Source organism: Stegastes partitus, unplaced genomic scaffold, assembly GCF_000690725.1.
Source record: "Stegastes partitus isolate 25-593 unplaced genomic scaffold, Stegastes_partitus-1.0.2 Scaffold1170, whole genome shotgun sequence".
NCBI classification, from domain to species: Eukaryota; Metazoa; Chordata; class Actinopteri; family Pomacentridae; genus Stegastes; species Stegastes partitus.
In genome coordinates this window covers 52,070-71,191 of record NW_007578901.1, presented here as the reverse complement: position 1 = coordinate 71,191, position 19,122 = coordinate 52,070, and positions in this window count along the sequence as shown.

Sequence of the window (19,122 nt, the reverse complement as noted above, 5' to 3'; positions counted from 1 at the left end):
AATGGAAAAGGAGCAGCAGGTACCGTATTTTAACAGCACAATGTAATTGTCTTATTTCAGTCACCAAGTTGGGGTATTGGAATCCTAAAAGGGCCGACTTCATGTAACACAAATGTCACGCAACACAAGCATGAATACAGCTGCAACTAATAATTATATTCATCATTTAATATCTGTTGAATATTTTGATAAATCGAGTAGTTGTCATGTCAGATATCTGTTCATACCTCTCAGCTCTTCCAGCTTCCTGTCACGATTTCACTTTATAAACTACAGAAGTACGATTACAAATGAAAACAGTCACACAAACACCTGTAGACAGTTGTTCAGAATAAAAACAATAGATATCCATGTTCAGCCCTCATTGATTAACTTCATTCTTGGGTTTTTGTGCTGACAAATTCTATTTAACCCTAAAGATTGTTGTTCTTAGTAGGATGTTAATGATTAATCCCGTAGAAATATTGTAGACCAACTGTAGTACCTGGTTGTTCCACCAGGGGGAGCCTCCTACTGTTTAGTGAGATGGAAGGCTGCAGCGTGGACAGGTCCATGTTAGCAAGCAGAGGGTTTAGCTAGCATCAGGCACCATGACTAAGACTTCTGTGTTGATTAATGGCTCCCGACCAGAAACCCATTCATTCTGAATGAGCACCAGTCAACTAGAACAGTGTTCCAACGTCACGTTCATGGTTAGAAACCACCCTGTCTGCAAACATGGTAAAGTCTAACGTCCTAATTGATTACTGATTGATATTACTGCCGACTGCTGGTCAGATGATCAGTTTGTAACAGTGTTGTTCTACTACTGGGCCAGTTTTTGATGGGTTCACTAAGTGTTATGATCTTGCTTCATTAATGTACAAAAGGACCAGAAAAAACCTGCAGTTATTACTTCAGTTATTGGTGCTGGAGCCTCTATTTGTGCACTTAAGAACAAAAGAATGCCAACGAAGCTTCAACGAAATGCCTTGCTTTGACTTTTGTTTTCAGTTCCTGTTTTCCCACTAAGTTTAGGCACCAGAACTGGAACGCTTGGATCATTGTTTGGGCGAAAGTTATGGCTAATGCACCCTTTATGACATTTAGCACATCTTCCATTCACTTCTTCACACGACTGCAAGAGGCTGCCACGTTTTCTGGGTTACTTTCTGTTTATCAGTAGTCAGAGTGTTGTATTGTGGCTCTGGCCTACTAGGAGCTAAAGGAGGTTCCTATTAGAATGTATTTATGAGAATAATGTGTGATGATAACATATGAATCTAGTGTCTTTTTAAATCCAGGCTAAGTTGCCCATCCAAGCTAAACAAATGCTTTATAGCAGGTATGAGAGAAAACCAGCAGAGAAGTCTCTGCAGCATCAGTCTGAATTATCGGCTCTCCACACCTATGTGCTGCATGCAGGTTTCACTTAAGCAGTGCAATAAACTAATCCAACGAGCAGCAGAGAACACAGTTTCTCATTAAAGCGTTATCAATAAACCACCAATTGGTCGGTCCGTGCCGTCTAAGCTAGCGCTGTTGCTCCACCGTTTCAGAGTTTAGTTCATTGTTATTGTTCTGTTGAATATTTTGGCAGAATTTTCAGATTTTTGTGCTTTGAGCCCTTAAAATCTTTATTTTTACTGATGGAAGAAGCCTCACAAGTTGGTGAAATGTCCACCAAGGACTGTATTTTTAATAGCAAGTGTGGATACATCCATATATATATATTTACAGGAACTTTCTTGAGCCCAAATACCACTGTTGCTTGAAAGCATTGCACTTTCTTTTTTTTTTTGCATTTTCAAGAGGTAATGATTAAGAATCTGGCCTCTGATGGAGGCATTCAATATTCAGATTTACTGGAAGCTATTCTGTCTGTGTCCTCACCAGATTGTGTTATTTTTCTGGGGACATTAAACCTTTAAAATTGCTTCCCAGATTGCACTTTTTTTCTTTACTAGGCCAAAAACAGAAAAATTCCCAAGTCTGAAAACGTGTGAAAATCTTAAAATTCAGTCCAAATATTTTACAGAACTGTATGTATAAACTCCAAACAACATCTGACATGTACAACAAACATATTTTTTGAATTCTGTCTGAATTCTGTGTAATATTAAAGAAGAAATTTAGAATAAAGTCGTCTCGCCGATCGACCGTGACGCCTCCCATCATGTTGGACTTCAGCTCAGTAGCTGAGCCCTGGGAAGCGCCACATGTTCAGACGTTATAAAGACAGTGTAGAGGAGGAAAGGGGCTTGATTCATTTGTTTTGTAAAGCAGGATGATCCACAGAATATCTGCACCTGTAAGTCGTGTACCTGCCCCTCCAGCTGTGTGAACACCAGCTGTGTTCACACCAGGACGCCCTCCTGTCTGTCGCCGCCAGGACTCGGGACTGTGTTTTTTTTATTGCCACATTAGGACACCGCCTGCTCAAGGCCAAGCCAGGAGCGCCACGTTAAACCTGTTCAGATCTGCGAAACCACCTGCCTGCCCAGCAGCCATCTCCATTCACAATTCAAGAGCCCAGCGGTGGTGTTTTTTTTTTTTTTTTTCCAGGGGACTGGATTTAAAATTATTATGGTGTTTGCAGAAAGCGGCCGGTTGAGATTGCCAGAAACAGAACCTGCAGGTACGACACTGTGTGGGAGGATTTTTACAGCCTCCAACGCATGAAATGATATTAGCAAAACTGCAGGGGGTTGATAGAGTTAATAAATCCAAACGACTCAACAGTTGCTCCACCTGATTGCTGAAACTTTGGGGACAAATGCTGCTGAAGTTTGAATGAAGGAATCACAGCTGTTTCTGGTTGTTTCCAGCAAACCAGCTGCAGCTTGCAGTAGAGGTACACTGTACAATTAAAAATAATAAAAAGGGCAAAACAAATCTGGCAGCAGAAAAAATATGGGAAGAATGGCGGACTCTTGTAATGTACAAAAACAATAAAAATGTCACAGAATACATTTAAAAATAACAGCAAATGTTTGCACATTAATTATATTTGTAGCTGCTCTAGATACAGTAGAATAGTGTCACTCTGTAGTCTCACATCATGAAAGAACACATTTGCAAAACTACACGTCCTTGATGGAGATAGTATTTACCGTTTACTGCTTTGTTTTTTGCAGTCAGCATGTATAAATTAAAAAATAATAATTATTCTGCGATTTTACTAGATATTATGTGATTTGACAAAACAGTGAAAACCGATAAAATAACTTTAACAATTAATTCTTAACAGACATAATTTTTCTACTAAATAATAGCAAATAGATGGAAATAGTTTTATTTTTTGCTGATTCAAATACCGTAAAATAATTCTAATTTTATTGTCAAACGTGGTGAAAGAAGGAATTATCATAAAAATGCTAAATACAACATTTAGTCTTTTGTTTGTTTGTTAGGATTACTATTTCAATTCATGTTTTTTTTCCTCCTTTGAATTCAGTCAGTATTATCTGTCATCTAACAAAACTGGGGAAATGTGTAAATAAGAGTTTTTAACATAGAGAATTTTTCTTTGAAATGGCCACAAATATCTGTAAAATAATCATATTTCTACTGATTTAAATGCAGTAAAAATGATCATTTTTGATGTTGACATTATTTGCAGTTTTAGCCTGTTTTTATTTTTAAATGAACAGATTTTTGTGGAGTTGACATTTAAATTAACGCTTTATTTTCTTATCTGTTATCATTTTACACTGCAGTGTAGGGTGCATTAATTCCCCGTCTTTTTTTTAGAAATTGGCCAAAATGAACACGATGCCAGAGTTGTGAAGGAGCTGATATAAAATGGCGTTTTCGTGTGATTTTTGAGGCTCGTCGTGATGCTGAGCAGCTCCTCCAGTTAGTGACCGGTGTCGTGTCACATTATTATTCTCGAACCACAGAAGTTATTAGTTTCCCTGCAGATAGCGGTCAACACGAGTTACAGGTGATTTATTGCTGCTGTCTTATTGCAGAAAACACAGGTACGAGCCGGAGACGCTCCAGAAAACTGATATGAGTGTGTACAAAAAAAACAAAGCCCCCTTTCTGACCTTTCATTACCTTCCTGACATTTGATAGCGACGACCAAGATGCTGCTGCTGCCGATGCTACACGTGTGATTAATTCATGACGATATAGACGAACACCTGTGAATAATAGCTGTGCACAACTTTTCTGAACCAACACACAGTGAGGTGATGCTGCGGACAGAACAAGCCACGAGCTAACAGCTGATGAAGGGCATGTCTGCTCTTTGTCGACAGCGTTTTGGGTTGAACGCGACTTTCAATGAGGCTCGTGCGACTGAACGACTGAACGACTGAATTCAGCGTTTTGGTGTGATGCATGTTTTAGCGTCTGTGCAGAGCTGTGTCTGCGAGGACTTGTGCAGAGTTGTGCGAAGCAGAAAGGCTTTCCACGCGGACCGAACGCTAACGCCTGGAACAAACTCCTCATGAGGGCAAATAGGGGAGGACATTGGCGGTAAGGACTATTACTGCTGAATGAAGCTGGGAAATGAGACATAACAGCTTCTCATTACTCGTTACCTTGCCTGCACATCAGGCCCGCAGCCTCCTGAGCTGGAAACACTTCATTTTCTTTCTTTTTTTTTTTCCCCGCACACTTAAAGAATAAATCCGTTATCATGCAACATGGGGCTTTTTTCCCCAGTTATCTTAACATGGGAGTCCACAAGCAGTGATGTTTAACATGTCGTCATTCAGTTACCAACTTTGTTCTTCTTGGCAAATTAAAATGAATGTACCTTTGTAAAGTACTTCTGCTGCAGTCCGCTGCTGAATCTTATCTAAAGTGCTTCCTGTGGTTGTTCTTTGTCTGGTTATTAGTGCTACAAACTGGTCCATCAGTATTTATATCTGTTAGAATATTTTAATCAGCTTGACTGCAGGCATCTGAGCGGTGTAATGCAATAGAGAGATTAGCAGGTATGTGTTCGCAGGTATGTTGTCGTTTTAACCTGCTCGATCACCGTGGTAACTGATGCTGTGGAGCTAGATCACCGTAGTAACTGATGCTGTGGAGCTAGATCTCCATGGTAACTGATGCTGTGGAGCTAGATCTCCATGGTAACTGATGCTGTGGAGCTAGATCTCCATGGTAACTGATGCTGTGGAGCTAGATCTCCATAGTAACTGATGCTGTGGAGCTAGATCACCGTGGTAACTGATGCTGTGGAGCTAGATCACTATGGTAACTGGTGCTGTAGAGCTAGATCACCACGGTAACTGATGCTGTGGAGCTAGATCAACGTAGTAACTGATGCTGTGGAGCTAGATCACCGTAGTAACTGATGCTGTGGAGCTAGATCACCATGGTAACTGGTGCTGTAGAGCTAGATCTCCATGGTAACTGATGCTATGGAACTAGATCACCATAGTAACTGATGTAGAGCTAGCAAACCAGCTGATCTGTTCGTTCGTAACCCCGCCGCAGTTACAGAAGCACAAACTGCATACATTCGGCTGGTGTTGCAGAAAATACTTTGTTTGATTTGCTGCATTCTGCTCTGCTGGTACTGCAGCTAACAGAACATTGAAAATTTAAGTCTATTCATATTTACGCATGTTTTTCTGAGAACAATCACATAATAAATACCACCACGAGGTCCTAATCTCAATATTTAATATAATAACTTACTAAACTATATTCAGACTACAATATATTCATATATATAAATCTTGAATCTATTTGCTCACGTGAGGCTACTTCTGTGATGCCAGTCATTGTCTTTTTCATTGAAAACAACTTTAATACACTGGCTGTTTTCCTACATGTGCTTTATAAAAAATCTTTTATGTTGCATGTTTGGCATCTTATTTATTTATTTATTTTTATTCTCTGTCTAGTTTGTCATTTGCTTTTGTTGCAAATCACTTTGTAACTTCGTTAAGTACTACACAAATACTTTATTATATTTAATCAATATCACTTTGTTTAAAGGGATTTCCTTCGTTGTGGGACCGTGTCAGACCTAAAACATGTTTCAATGAGTAAAAATTAAACTTTCAGAAGCTTCAATGTGCAGCTTTAAGTCAGAAACAAGCGGCTGCATTGATTTCACAGAGTGGGAAAATAAATATTTCACTTTACAGATGAACAGTTTTCTACCAGCATCATTTGCATCAACAGTGCTGCTTTTTACTGAAATAAATTTCTGTCTTTCTGCAACCAGTTCCTCTAAAGTGAAGTGGGCGGTGTGTAATTGGCCTATTTTGTGCAGAAGAAGAGTCACGTGACACTTTAAACATCTCTTAATTATCGGAGCGCACATAGAGCCTGATGGACAAAACCTGGTTAACAAAGACAGTCGGTTTCCGCCACCTTGATACCTGTTATCTCTGATGGAGGTTTGATGTTTTGTTGAGGTTTCCCGGCAGAACATTGAATTATAACAGTATGATCAGTGTTTCGCCTTGCAGTGGTTTCTCTTTCACTTTAAAAATACCTCGTCATTCATCTCGGGACCAAACAGCTCCAAAAATAAACCACCTCTGTATCTGCTACAGGTAGAAAAACTGTCAGCTCACCCTTCACCCTGTAATTTCTTTTCAACCAGACCTTTGTGATGCCGACAGATTGCAGCTAATCTCTTTCCTCCCTCGAGAACGTTCTCTCTGACACCAAAATGTTTTTGTTGTTGCTCTCATCTAAATATTCTGATCCGTGTGCCACAGCTGCTCTGAAATCACCGTCATCAAACAGCAGCTTCACCTGTTGGGTTTTTCAGAGGAATCTGTCCAAGAAGCAGAGCTGTTTCTGAAATAGCACCAGACACGACTCTCACTGTCCTGTTCTGGGGATTTCAGTCGCTGCTTGTGGTCGTGGCAGCGTTTGCGTGGCTTCGAGAGGTCAGGCGATGAACAATTATGACCCACAAACGCTGCATGTTTTGCTCTTCTGGCAGGCAGAAGTGGGGCGCAAATATTTACAGGCCCCTTCCAGAAGCTTTGAAATGACAAAATAATGTTTAAAGGATTAAAAAAAGCACTACTAAATCCAAACCCTGTCACATCCATTTTGTACGTCTACCACATTAGGCAGCAACCGCACTGCAATTTCCACAAATTACTGTAATTTTATAGCAATTATCAATGCGATCAAATGACCCACATCAACACATGGGTGCACAGCAATCCTTGTCGTTTCCCATTAATCATTTATGCAGATTTAAATGGACATTTTTAGTAAATAGCGGGAAACTTTCCTCTGAATCGGCGGGGTTCCAAATGTACTGCGTTACAGAGCCTGCACATATAAGAGCAGCTACTTTAAACTCTTTTATTCCCACTTCTGTCACATTACTGAACAAACAACAGCTCGATCTGAATTCTCAGTGCGCGTGGCCTACGTTTGATCTTCACAAACGGTCTCTGGATCGCTGTTTTTTTTAACTGCTACTGTCGTTCTGTATCTGCAATTCGTACGTATATGTAGATATAGATGTACGATTTAAACAGGAGTGTTTTCCTGCATGGTTTTGTGTGTTTTTGTTCCATTGTTGTGTTGTCTGCAGTTGTACAGAGCTGTCAGCAGACATGGGTGCATCGCAACGCTTGAAGTCTGTCTGTTAATCGTTTATACGGATATAACGGACATTTTGGGTCAATATTAGAAAAGTTTACTCTCGACTAGTGATGTTTTGGTCCAAATCCACAGCGATACAGAACCTACAAACACCACAGCAACTATTTTAAACTGCCTTTTATTCCCAATTCTGTCACGCTGCTCAACAAACAACAGCTCGATCAGAACTTGTCCATGTGTTCGATCTACAAGGTTTAGCTCTGGATCCTCTGCTTTTTGCTCTGCTGCCGTTATTTGTCTGTTTTAAGCAGCATGCATGATGAAGCTTTCACAAAACTACGTTCATACATGTTTGTGTGTTTTTGTTTCATGATCGTGTTGTCTGTAGTTGTACAGAGCTGTAAGGCAGATTAAAAACATCTTGTCTTTGCATCTTTAAAACCAAAAATCACAGCAAAGTTGGAAGCCTTACAGTTCCTTTGTTTGCATCCACCACATTTTCTAGCAATTTCATCAACACATAGACGAGCAGCAACTCCTGAAGTCTGTCCATTCATCGTTTATACAGAATTTAACGGACCTTTTTTAGCTAATATCAGAAGAGTTAGTGATGTTTTGTTCCAAGTCCACAACGTTACAGAGCCTGCAAATACTAGATTTTAAACTGTCTTTTATTCCCACTTATGTTATGCTGCTTCACAAACAAGTCAAACTTGTCCATGCATTCAGTCTACAAGGTTTAGCTCTGGATCCTCTGCTTTTTGTTCTACAGACGTTATTTATCTGCTTCATGCGACGTGCAGCACGTACATGTGTGTGCATGGGAACGTATACCTCAGATATCGAGTTTTAGTGCATGTTTTTATCTGCGTGTGGTTTAATTCTGCACCAAGTTGTGTACTTTTGTTTTATTGTTGTGTCGTACAGAGCTGTAGAATGTGCACTGCTGCCAAATGACTCTTTGTGGCCAATACGCTGCAAGTTATCTGACACTACAAAATGTATGCATCTGTTTATGTGCGAGGTTGATCTCTGGCGCTACTTTTCTGTTTCACATCAAGAAGTGGATGCACAGCAGTCCTCGTGTGCTTTCTATTAATCAGCGCGCAACATAGCAGACATCTTCTGTCATTTTTCCCTAAAAAGTTTCCACTAAATTAGTTCCAAATCCAGCCTGAAGAATGAAATAAATAAAAGAACAAACTGACTTTAGGAGAGTGCACATGTAGCACGGTGCCTGGCTTCCTGTTTGCTGACACTAATCCAAAGGCAGCGGGGATTTTCTGCCTCTTGCTGCTTCTTGCCTCACACCCCTGCAGGGCTCTCAGATCCACACTGGCTTTCCCAGTCGCACACACACAAACATGCACAGATGAACACACGATAGACTATAAATATTCAGGCCAGGATCGGGCGCTATGTGCGGCACAATGCGCGCCGGGGACACGACGCACACTGTGCTTCATTTCAGCCCCACCACCGAGCTCCCTGTCAGCACTTTTCTGTGGTGGAAAGGAAAAAAAAAAGAAACTTGCACATCTGCTTATCTGATGCTGTTCATTTAGGCTCACGGATTCGCTCTGCGGAGCCCAAACTCGTGGCTTGTTTTCTCACTCGTTGGACGCGTCGGCTGCTGCACGACAGGCCGAGCTTCAGGTGTTGTGTGTTTGTTTCAGAGGTGTTGTTCATGAAGCACATGTGCAGCACAGCGAGCCACATTACACCACGGCAGACTGTCACGGGGAGTTAAAGCCAGGACACAAGCAGAGGCAGTGGGCAGGAAACATCGCCAACGCCACACCGTGAACCAGACCCGTACGACACGACTCTGTCTTCTACCGAACGCCACAGAAGTCAAACCTTTGAGTTACATAAGCAACGTACAGCATGTTTAGCATGATACGAGACGGCAGAAGCAGCTGAAAACTGGGTTAGCACCAATTACTTCCACGCCAGCAGCCAAATAATCTATAAGTTTAGATGGTTCCCTCTTTTCTATGACGCTGATAAAAAGAGACAGCAGCTCTTATCTAATCTTTTAGCCCTGCAACTTACTGACAGGACGAAGGGTTTAGAGTCCAAAATGTCAAAATTAGGACTGCTTTTCTCGCAGAAAGACTTTTTTGACACAAATGCAGCTGACATACAACATTGGCAGTAGATTTATTTTTTTAAAGCACATGTCAATATGACAGAGTGTCTGACAAAGTTTATGGGTCAGTTCTAATCAATACTGCACTTTATGTTCACTTTTTTAAATATTAAATTCTAGTGTATTTTTAGCCTTGCAGTGGACTGCGGCTTTGGCCCGTTCACCACTTTAGTCCAGACTGACATATCGTTAGCTATCTACAGTACAACTGTGGTGAATTGTGATAAGTTTTGTGTTTATGCATTCAAGATTCACACAGACTGAATTAAAATTACTCTGATGATCCATTTTATGATCAAATTCCTGCTAAAATAATGATGTTCCCTTCAGCCTAAACTTTTAAATTTAATACTGATTAGCAAATGTTAGCATGCTAAACTCAGAAGCTAAAAAGATAGATGGAGCAAATGTTATATTTTAACAGGTTTACTTGTGGATTGACGGCGTGAGTTTGGCATTTGGCCGTCGCCATCTTGCTCTTTTTAGACCAGATGAAAACATGCCCTGCTTTATTGTCTATTTTACTTTAAATGGGACCACAATTTACTAAATAAACACTTTGCTGTATTAAAGGAGACTTTAAACTAGCGACTGATATCATAAACCTATTAGGAAAATGTTTACTGAGGTAATAAGTCGAGGACGAAGTCGCCCCATTTCTCATTGGCTTCTTTAAAATCTTTTTGCAGCTAGAGGCGTCGCCCCCTGCTGGCCGTTAGTAAGAATGGTCTAACTCTCTGAACCCCAAGCAGTTTTTGTTTTTTTTGCTCCTGTCACATTTTTCATCACTGTGGTTCATTTCTCGCTGCAAAATAAAGTCCTGCACCTTTATGGAAACAGAGCAACTATGACTGTTTGTACAGTTTGTTGCTCTGATAAACGGTGCAGGGCTGCTAGCATGGCTGTAGATGCTATGTCTCGCTAACAGTCTGGTATATAGTGGTGTTGTCATTACGCTATGTATTATGCGTGACTTTCCACTGAAGAAAATAGGATGTTATAGTTTTTAAAAAAAAATTTCAGTCATTTATTTGCTGTTTTTAGTTCAATGTTCAGATTCCGGCGTTACTTTCACAGGTGTTATGCTGAACATAGCTTTTTTTTTTTTTTTACGTCTTTTAGCCTTTTGTCCGTGGAAATGCAGTTCTAGGTCACTGACAATTGACGTAGATATTTAGAGTAAGTCTGTTTGCAGAGTTGACAGCCAGAATGGAGCGTTTTATCTTGTGATTCCTTCAATGTTTTGTTTCCTGATGGATGTGGCCAGAATCGGGCCGTTGCTAACCTTGCTAATGGGAAATTTATACGTGTTTACACATAAACAAATGGTTGTAATAGAGAATAGAGGCATCAGAATCAATCTCTGTCTCCATGCATCGTTGTTGTTGTTGGTAGTCAATCAGAACTAGACACTGCCTTTTTTTTCCAGACTTTTGTTTGCCGACATGGTTTTATAGTTCTGTTACACTGCTGCCTTTTGGTCTGTTATGCTCTTCACTTGTGCTTTTGCATTTTGCATTGGGAATATAAGATTTATTTCGAGAACAAAGACCCTATGCCTCCATCACAACACGTAGGTCTTCTTGATGACTCAATATCTGGATCAGTCCTAGCAGTATCAGTGAAAAGCAACTGAGTTCCTCTTGAAGGTTCTGAAAGAACTTCAGAGATGCTGTTTGATGAAGCTCACAGGATGAACACGACCTGGATGGCTGAGAACGTACACAGACAACGTGTTGCTCTGCTACTGTATGTCAAATGTCTCGCTGCTCGCTTTAAGTTTGAAGACTGTTTGTCGAGGCCTCTGCGATCCAGATGCTTAATTTTAATCTGTCACACTCGTTACTTATTTCACGTAAAGATTTTAACTGCGGCCGTGGTACATTAAGCACAATTTCATAATTTGTGTGAACAAAAGCACGGAGCCGTTTACCCAAAATGAAAACTGTCATTATCTCCTCATCCCCGTCAGTCACGTCGTACCACCTCCAAACCAGCCTCCTCTATCTGGAGCCCCCGCAGGCATTTCTCACATGTGCTCTTCAACAGTGACTTAATGAAACGCCTACAATCGCTTATCAACAGCAGATGTAGATGCCTGCCAGTTGTGCTGCCAAGCATAAAAATTACCATGTTGTTTCCCTTGATGATGGTAGCTTCTGGCAACGTATCCCCCAATTTACAAACTAAATTACAAACTAGATCCCATTTTGCACAACTGACCCGCTGTAGATGTGTTCTGGATGTTAGACTGTAAGCCTCAGCGATGGAGATTACAGCACAAGTCTCCTGCAACAACTTTAAAATTACAGGTGTATGGATTCAAAACGGCTTAACGTGAGAAAACAATAAAGGGCCTCATTTAAATATTTCACTTTTGATGTGGCAAGTAAAGTGTTAACCTGTCGCGTGTAAGGTGACCAGTATGATGTGACACCTGTTCATTTGAAAGGAATTCAAGAGAAGTTACCTACAGGAAGAACTGATTCATTTCACAGATGATTTATATGCAATAAATGGTCTTGTATTTTTAAAAAAAAAACAAAACAACAACACATAAAACATACAGTTGAATTTCCCTTCTGGGATAAATAAAGTATTTTTCATACAGTTCTCAAAGTTACATTCAGGTTCATGTTTTGTTTTGTTTTTTTTTACTTTTTTTCCCCCCAAATGTTTAACATATAAAAAGATGAACCTTTTTGTGAACTAAAGTGGACACGAGTGTTTGGTTTAGTTGTTTCAAACCTGCTAGTCTTCACCACAGGTTGCAAGTCTTTGCTATAGAATATTAATCATTAAGGCGTGATGTGACTGTCTCAGACGTTTCATCTGCACATTCTTTAGCGGCATGCCGAGGTAAAACAATCCAGTATTTTATTAAAAAGCAAAAATTACAGAATATTAGGAAATTGTTTTGTGTAGCAGCCTCACAAGCCCGTGTCATGGTTGACACTGCTGGAGGTCTTTACCGCTATACCGGACCATACATGATTATATCCATACGGTAGGGAACAGATACGAATTAATTATAAATAATTAATTTAACCAACTGGTATTTCTGGAACTGACTATTGAATTTAGCAGCGTTTAAATCTTTCTCATCCTCAGTAAAACACATGATATCTGCTGATAGCTAGTCCCGATCTGATACCACGTTCCTTTTAAAGCGCATTGAAGTTCTTAACATCAATCCTCTGTTTATTCTTGATCACTGAATAGTTCTGCAGTGGGTTAAGAAAAACATACTTCTGCATCGTAGCTGTTCGTTAATGTTCTGCAGGTGTTCAGGAACCTTGTTGTGAAGCTCCAGTACGACACTGTCCAGATGTTAGAGGACAGGATGTACCGAGGCCCCACAAGTTTTCTCTACATAGATGTCAGAAAACGTATCGTAGACCAGCTGCAGTACCTGGTTGTTCCACCAGGTGGAGCCTATCACTGTTTCATCCTGTAGAGACCAGAGGAGGCGTCACTCAGACTACAGCTCATGGTGGCAGCAGAGAGCATTGTGGGAGTTTAGCAGAAACGGGACCATGACAGAGACTCTGAGGAGGTTCAGGACCTCCGACCAGAGCTAGTGTGTTCAATATAAGCCTGGATGGACCAGGACAGATTTTCTTTCTCTTAGTGGCGTATGTCCCCGAAATCAAGTGTCCGTTGGTAAAAACAACATCATCAGCAAAGGACAGAAGGTTTAAATAATCCATTGTTGCTTGAGAAAACTATTTAAAATTTGCATCCTTAAGGTTTTACCTCCAGTTGTGCTTCCCCCTCGCAGCACCTTTGTCACAGCAGATGTAAACAAAGAATTTGACTCAAATTTGTGCTGATGCTCGTTGATCACGCTGGGACATCCGTACGAGTAACTTAACAAACACTTTCTAACAAGTAGCGTATAAGCTGATGATGTGCTAAATGAGGTATGCTCATTTTATTTTTACCGTAGCGGTGTACAAAGCGTTTTACGATGTTTGAACACTAACACCAGTGAAAGCAGAGCTGCCGTACAAGGTGTTGACTTGACATCAAGAGCGACTTTAGCTTCTGTGTCTTGTCCAGCTCAACCACAGGCCCTCCGATCAGTGAGCAACTTGCTGATCCGCAGCCGTCACTGCCATGTTGAGCGGCCGGAGGAATTAGTTATCGATCGCAGGGTTAAAGGTGTTTGAACTCCGTTAATTAATTAGAGCCACGACTTCTTTACGAGGTTCAATAGTTCATTCTTTGAGATCAGAATTTCATCAGCTCGGACTCGGTTTGTTGCTCTGACCAGACGGAGCACCCCTCGCCACCCGGTTTGCTAAATTAAACTCTGCTGCTGGATAAAAATTGGTCAATGCGCCGGTTACTAGTTTGAAAACTTCTGCTGAGCAACGTCTTTATCAACCGATTCATGGAGCATGGCCGAGAGCCTGCTGCAGGGCTCCCAAGAATCTGCGTTTTCACTGTTTTCAGTAAAAAAAAGTATAATTTAAGCATCAAGAAGAGTCGTTTTTTTCATATTTATTTAAGCAAAATGAGTAGCAGAGCTCAACAGAGTGCTAATTAGACAGCTCTGCCTTTTATTCCACTTCTTCTCGACTTTCTATGAACAGAGTTTTAATAGCTTCTCCTGTGTTCTTCTCAATTTAGTTGTTGTGATATTTATAGATGGTGTTGCTGCCAGCCCCTCGGTTGGAGGCTGCACTGTAGACTAACATGTGCCTCCTCGCAAACACATGGAGCTGTCAGCCGCCTACCTGCATGAAAAGCCAAATAAGCAACACAGATGCAATCCTGACCTTCTTCCTACCTCCGAAGCGCTGCCAAATGTGTTTGTTGGAGTGCTGCAGGAGCTGTGATTAAAGCACACATCCACGTATGGCTCTGTGTGGGAGCGGTAGGCGTGTTCGGCCCAACGCGTGCACGGTATCGTAAAGCTGAATCAAGCCGCGTTTCTGGCTTTGTGCTCCGTTTTAGTCGTGAACTCGGCCCTCTGCAGAGTTGCACCGGCATCACCCGAGTGTCAGGACAAGTCACTCTTTAATAACTCCACCTCTCCCATGATTACTTTATAATCAAATCAGCGCTGAGCTTCGCCTCGGCACGATTTGATAATTTCTCCCTCGCTGCCCTTTTCGTAACCCACCTCCCAGCCGTCTTGGCATGAGCAGAGGTGTGGCTTTGTGAGTCCAGACATCACATTTGCTTCCCACTCAACGTCTTGTCTTGCAGAGTCATGCACGGATATTTTAAGACACAGCTCAGTTAAACAACAAATACGACCGGCGTAGAGGGACGCCGTGGCCAAACAGCCACTCCAGACGATAAAATCCCAACATCGCGCTGCTCTGATGTGCACATTTTACCGACTGGGAGGTAATTATAAAACATTAGCAAACAATACAGCTGCTTTTCTTCCTGTTTTTTCACAGCTCAGTGGCTCAGAAACGTAATTTTAGGCCCAAATAACTGTAGCTAGTAGGTGTATTCATCTCAAACCGCCATGTTCGCTTCATCACGCCGTGTGATCCAAACAAGTACTATAAGAAATAGCTTCACTTGAAATTCCAGAACACGACTTCCATCAAGAGCAGTAATGAAAAAAGAAGCAAGAGGCTGAAGCTGGAGGATCCTTCAATGACATTTGCATCGATTGTGTTCGAGGATTACGTTTTCCTGGATTGCACGAAACCTGTTCGTCGACATTGTTCAGCTGAAGTCGGGTAAACATGTAGAATCATTTCAAGTCGTTTATTCGTGATTTCCTAACTTTACAGGACCAAAACCCTCAAATAAAAGACAACACCTTCGTCAAAGAGGGTTAAAGCCACTATAAGCAAACACAGGCGTAACGGGAACACAAGGACAGAACAGCCATTTAATAGTGCTGTATTATAGGCTAGTAACCTTCAGGAGCTGCAGACTCTCAGGTTTTTAACAATAGCGGCTACTTTATGCTATTTCTAACAGTTTTTTAAATGTTATTTTATTTCCCCGCTTTGGGAACCGCTGGATTTGTGGACCGAGACAGAAGCTGTCGACTTCTTGAAGCCTCCTCTTGCAGAGTTGGTTTCTTTCCAACACCTAGCGCTGTAAAGTCGCTGCAGATTTGCAACTGGACTTGAACCGAGGAAGTAACGGATTCTAGCACACGGTCAAAGTGCTGGAGGTCCACCACAGCGTGCACTCGTTCAAAGTCGGTTTGTTGTGACTGTGCAAGTGTGCAGCGGTTATTTAGGAATCATCAGCTGTGCTGGCACTCAGGTCTGGCACACAGCGTCAGAGCCTTTAGGAGCTCTTATTCTTTTTTCTTCTGTCTTGTTTGAGTTGCTGAACTGTGACAGGTAGAATAACGATCAATGACTTGTGAAAATAAATGAAAAAGACAAACATTCCTGCAGTTTTTTTCCTGTCGTACCAAAAAAGGTACAGCATCGAACCGTCACCTGAACTTGAATGTTGCGCACCACTGCACCCCCAGTAGCTAGTCGCTGTCCGTTATGTTCGGACACAACAGATAACTGTGTTTTTCCTGAAGTCTGCATTCATTAGCTAAAGTAAATGCAGCTTCTGAAGCTCCGTTACTGCTGCAAAACCAGTAAAAAACGCACAGAATCGTAAATTAACGGCAGCTATCTTTCACGTGGCGGCCGTGACTCTGCAGCTCCGTCGCTGTTCTCCGCTGGTTCTTAGCGCTGGACCACAACACAGCGGCTTGTCAGGCTGCTGGATTAATTTGTCTGTCGCATCTCCCACAGCATCTCCTGTCTGCCCCCGAATGATGTCTTCCTCAGAAATCTGCAATTTCCTTCCTCTGACAAGAAAATCTTAATAAGCAGTGTCACTCTAAAGTCTCAAATTAAGTTAATAGTCGGGCTCTCTTTCTGCCAATTTATTTGCCGGGAAAGGGAAAATGTAAAATTGAGCGTGCAGTCTGCCGTTTCACAAAGAAGATCTTGAGAAGAAATATGGCTAAAATCAAAGTCTTTCCCTCCAGTGCTGGCTGGTTTCCAGATGGACGGCTTCGTACATCTCCTCTCCAACTGGCTTCTCTTATTCTTGTAATTTTTATTATGCATCAGACAGATTTATCCATCACTGGCGCTGGTGCAGGAGGAGCGATATTTCCCATTTTCTGATCCTCAGTCAGCCGTGAAAGACCACTTGATGTACTGTGATGAGGAGAAGTCTCCTGCAGCGAGACGTTTTGCAGTCGCAAGGTTAATGAACTTCTACGCCGGTGTTTATCTCGACAACAAAGACTAAATATGCACGTTTTTGTATTCAGTGTCTTTTCACTTTAATTCTGTGACTTTAGTTACATCTTTGTGATTTTTTTGGTTTGTTTTGTTGTTGTAAACCTCGACTCGATATCGTTGCATAATCATGTCGCACAGCTCACCTGTGCAACGCGAGGAAAGGCGGCCGCCCAAAACATCTGTGAAAACGCATGAATAAATAATTTAAAAAGGAGCGCTTTCCTGCTTTAATTTGTTTCCTAATCCTCCCAGTTTGGAAATAAATGTGCAAATAAGAGCTGCATGTGTATGTAACAGCAGGTTCAAAGCTCTTAGCAGACACATTATAGTTATTACAAATCTGTAAAGTTGCCCGGCGTAATGAGTGCAGTGACTCACGCGCTGGCCCCGTTCACCTGTTTGGGTTGACTCAACTCCACTCAACAGTCCACTTGGCAATTTGCAAGCATGAATGAAGCGGTAATCCAGAGCAGGCCACAGTTCAGCAATATTCAATCTGTCGTAGGGCGACATGTACACAGCGAGCCGAACACACCCGCCCTGTCTGCTGCGAATCACGTCTCTGCACAGCCACAGTGTTTTATTTCTACTGCAGGGATTCTTCATCTCTTATTTTTTTTCTTCAGAATGAATGGAAGTGCATCAGCAGGAGGAGGTCTGTGTGGTTTGCAGGTGCAGAGGCTGAGGTTTGCATCCAGGCTTTGTGGTTAATTTAAGCAACTAAAGCACGCTGGTTGTGGTTACGTGTAAATAAACGTGTGTTGTTACAGTCTTGACAGAGGAGGGCTGCCGCTATCAACTGATTGATTACATTAAATGATTTATTTTCCTCCACAAAAGCTAAATTTCCATTTTATTAATTGCTCCAAACTGTATGTCGGTGTATAAGTATGGCATGTAAACAAAGGTTCACATGTTAAAGTGCAAAATTGTGGAGTAATAGATGTAAAAGAGGCCTTATTGTTGTTTAAATCAGTCGCGCAGCTTCAAAAAACATCTAAGTTTCTATCAAACCCCTTAAGAAAGTGAATTTTAAACGAAGTGCAGCGTGAACTCAGTGGATATTTCACAGCACAGAGCAGCTCAGCTCTTCTTCTCCTCATGGTTTAGTTGTTTTCTGACCTTAAGCTTTGTCTGTAAATGCAGCTGAATTCATTTTGTCTGCAACTTTATGAAATCAGGGTTTAATCTGCAGAGTAGCAGCTCTGATGGGTAACGTGTAGTTTCACCGAGTCGCTGTTTCAAACTTGTTCTGCTGTCTGACAACTGAAACAGAAAAATGTGTGAATGAGAACAGCTCATTAAAATGCAGTTAATGTGAGCACAGGGAGCAGGAGAGAAGCTGACAGGTGGGAAGTGCCTCTTTTGTTTTCTCTGCTGTTGTTTGTCATCGAAACTATCTGAAATTCTCCCAGACTCTTCAAGACTTTGGTTTTTGAAAACTTTTACACTTAGCCAAGTCCACCATCGCGTAAAACTTTGACTAGAGCGAAAAAAGAAGGATTGCGCAGAAGAAAAACATTTGTTAGAATGAGTAAAAATAAAACAAAATACCCATACTCACGTATTGATAGAACTCATTTAAGTGCCATCAATCATTCAGACGAATCTAGTGATCCCACATTTCCAATCTGTTGTGTTTCTAGACAAATTGTGGTCTTTGTTTAAATTACCAGCATTTTAAATGATTTTCCAGCTGCAGCTTGTTTTCTGAGGGAATATTGATTAATTAGCTTTCAGGTAGTCGCTGACTGTCACTTCATGTTTCTCGAAAACCGCTCATCCAAACAACTTTATACTCGGTGCTGCACCTCCTCCAGTAGAAAGCAGTAAAAACAGCAAGTAGTTCGTACAACCGGTGTGTGTACCTAAATACAAAAATAACAAGTCTAAAAGCGCTGTTGTGCACTAGTGTGTAGTGAAGCATAGAAACGTTCAGTAAATTGCTATCGACCAAATTCCTACAAATTATTTGGACGGGGCTGAATCGTAAAGAGTTTTTGTTCATCCTTCACTCCAAAATTTTCGACAAATGAACTCTTTGTACCTTCATTTCATGAGGCAGGTACGTAGGAGGATGGATCCAAAAAACACACAGCGATAAACTGTCAAAAATTCATTTGTTAGCAGTGTTTTAGTGCTAAACCCTCAACAGGTAAAAACATCTCGTCAATGAATGTATTTATGCAAGTCAGACGG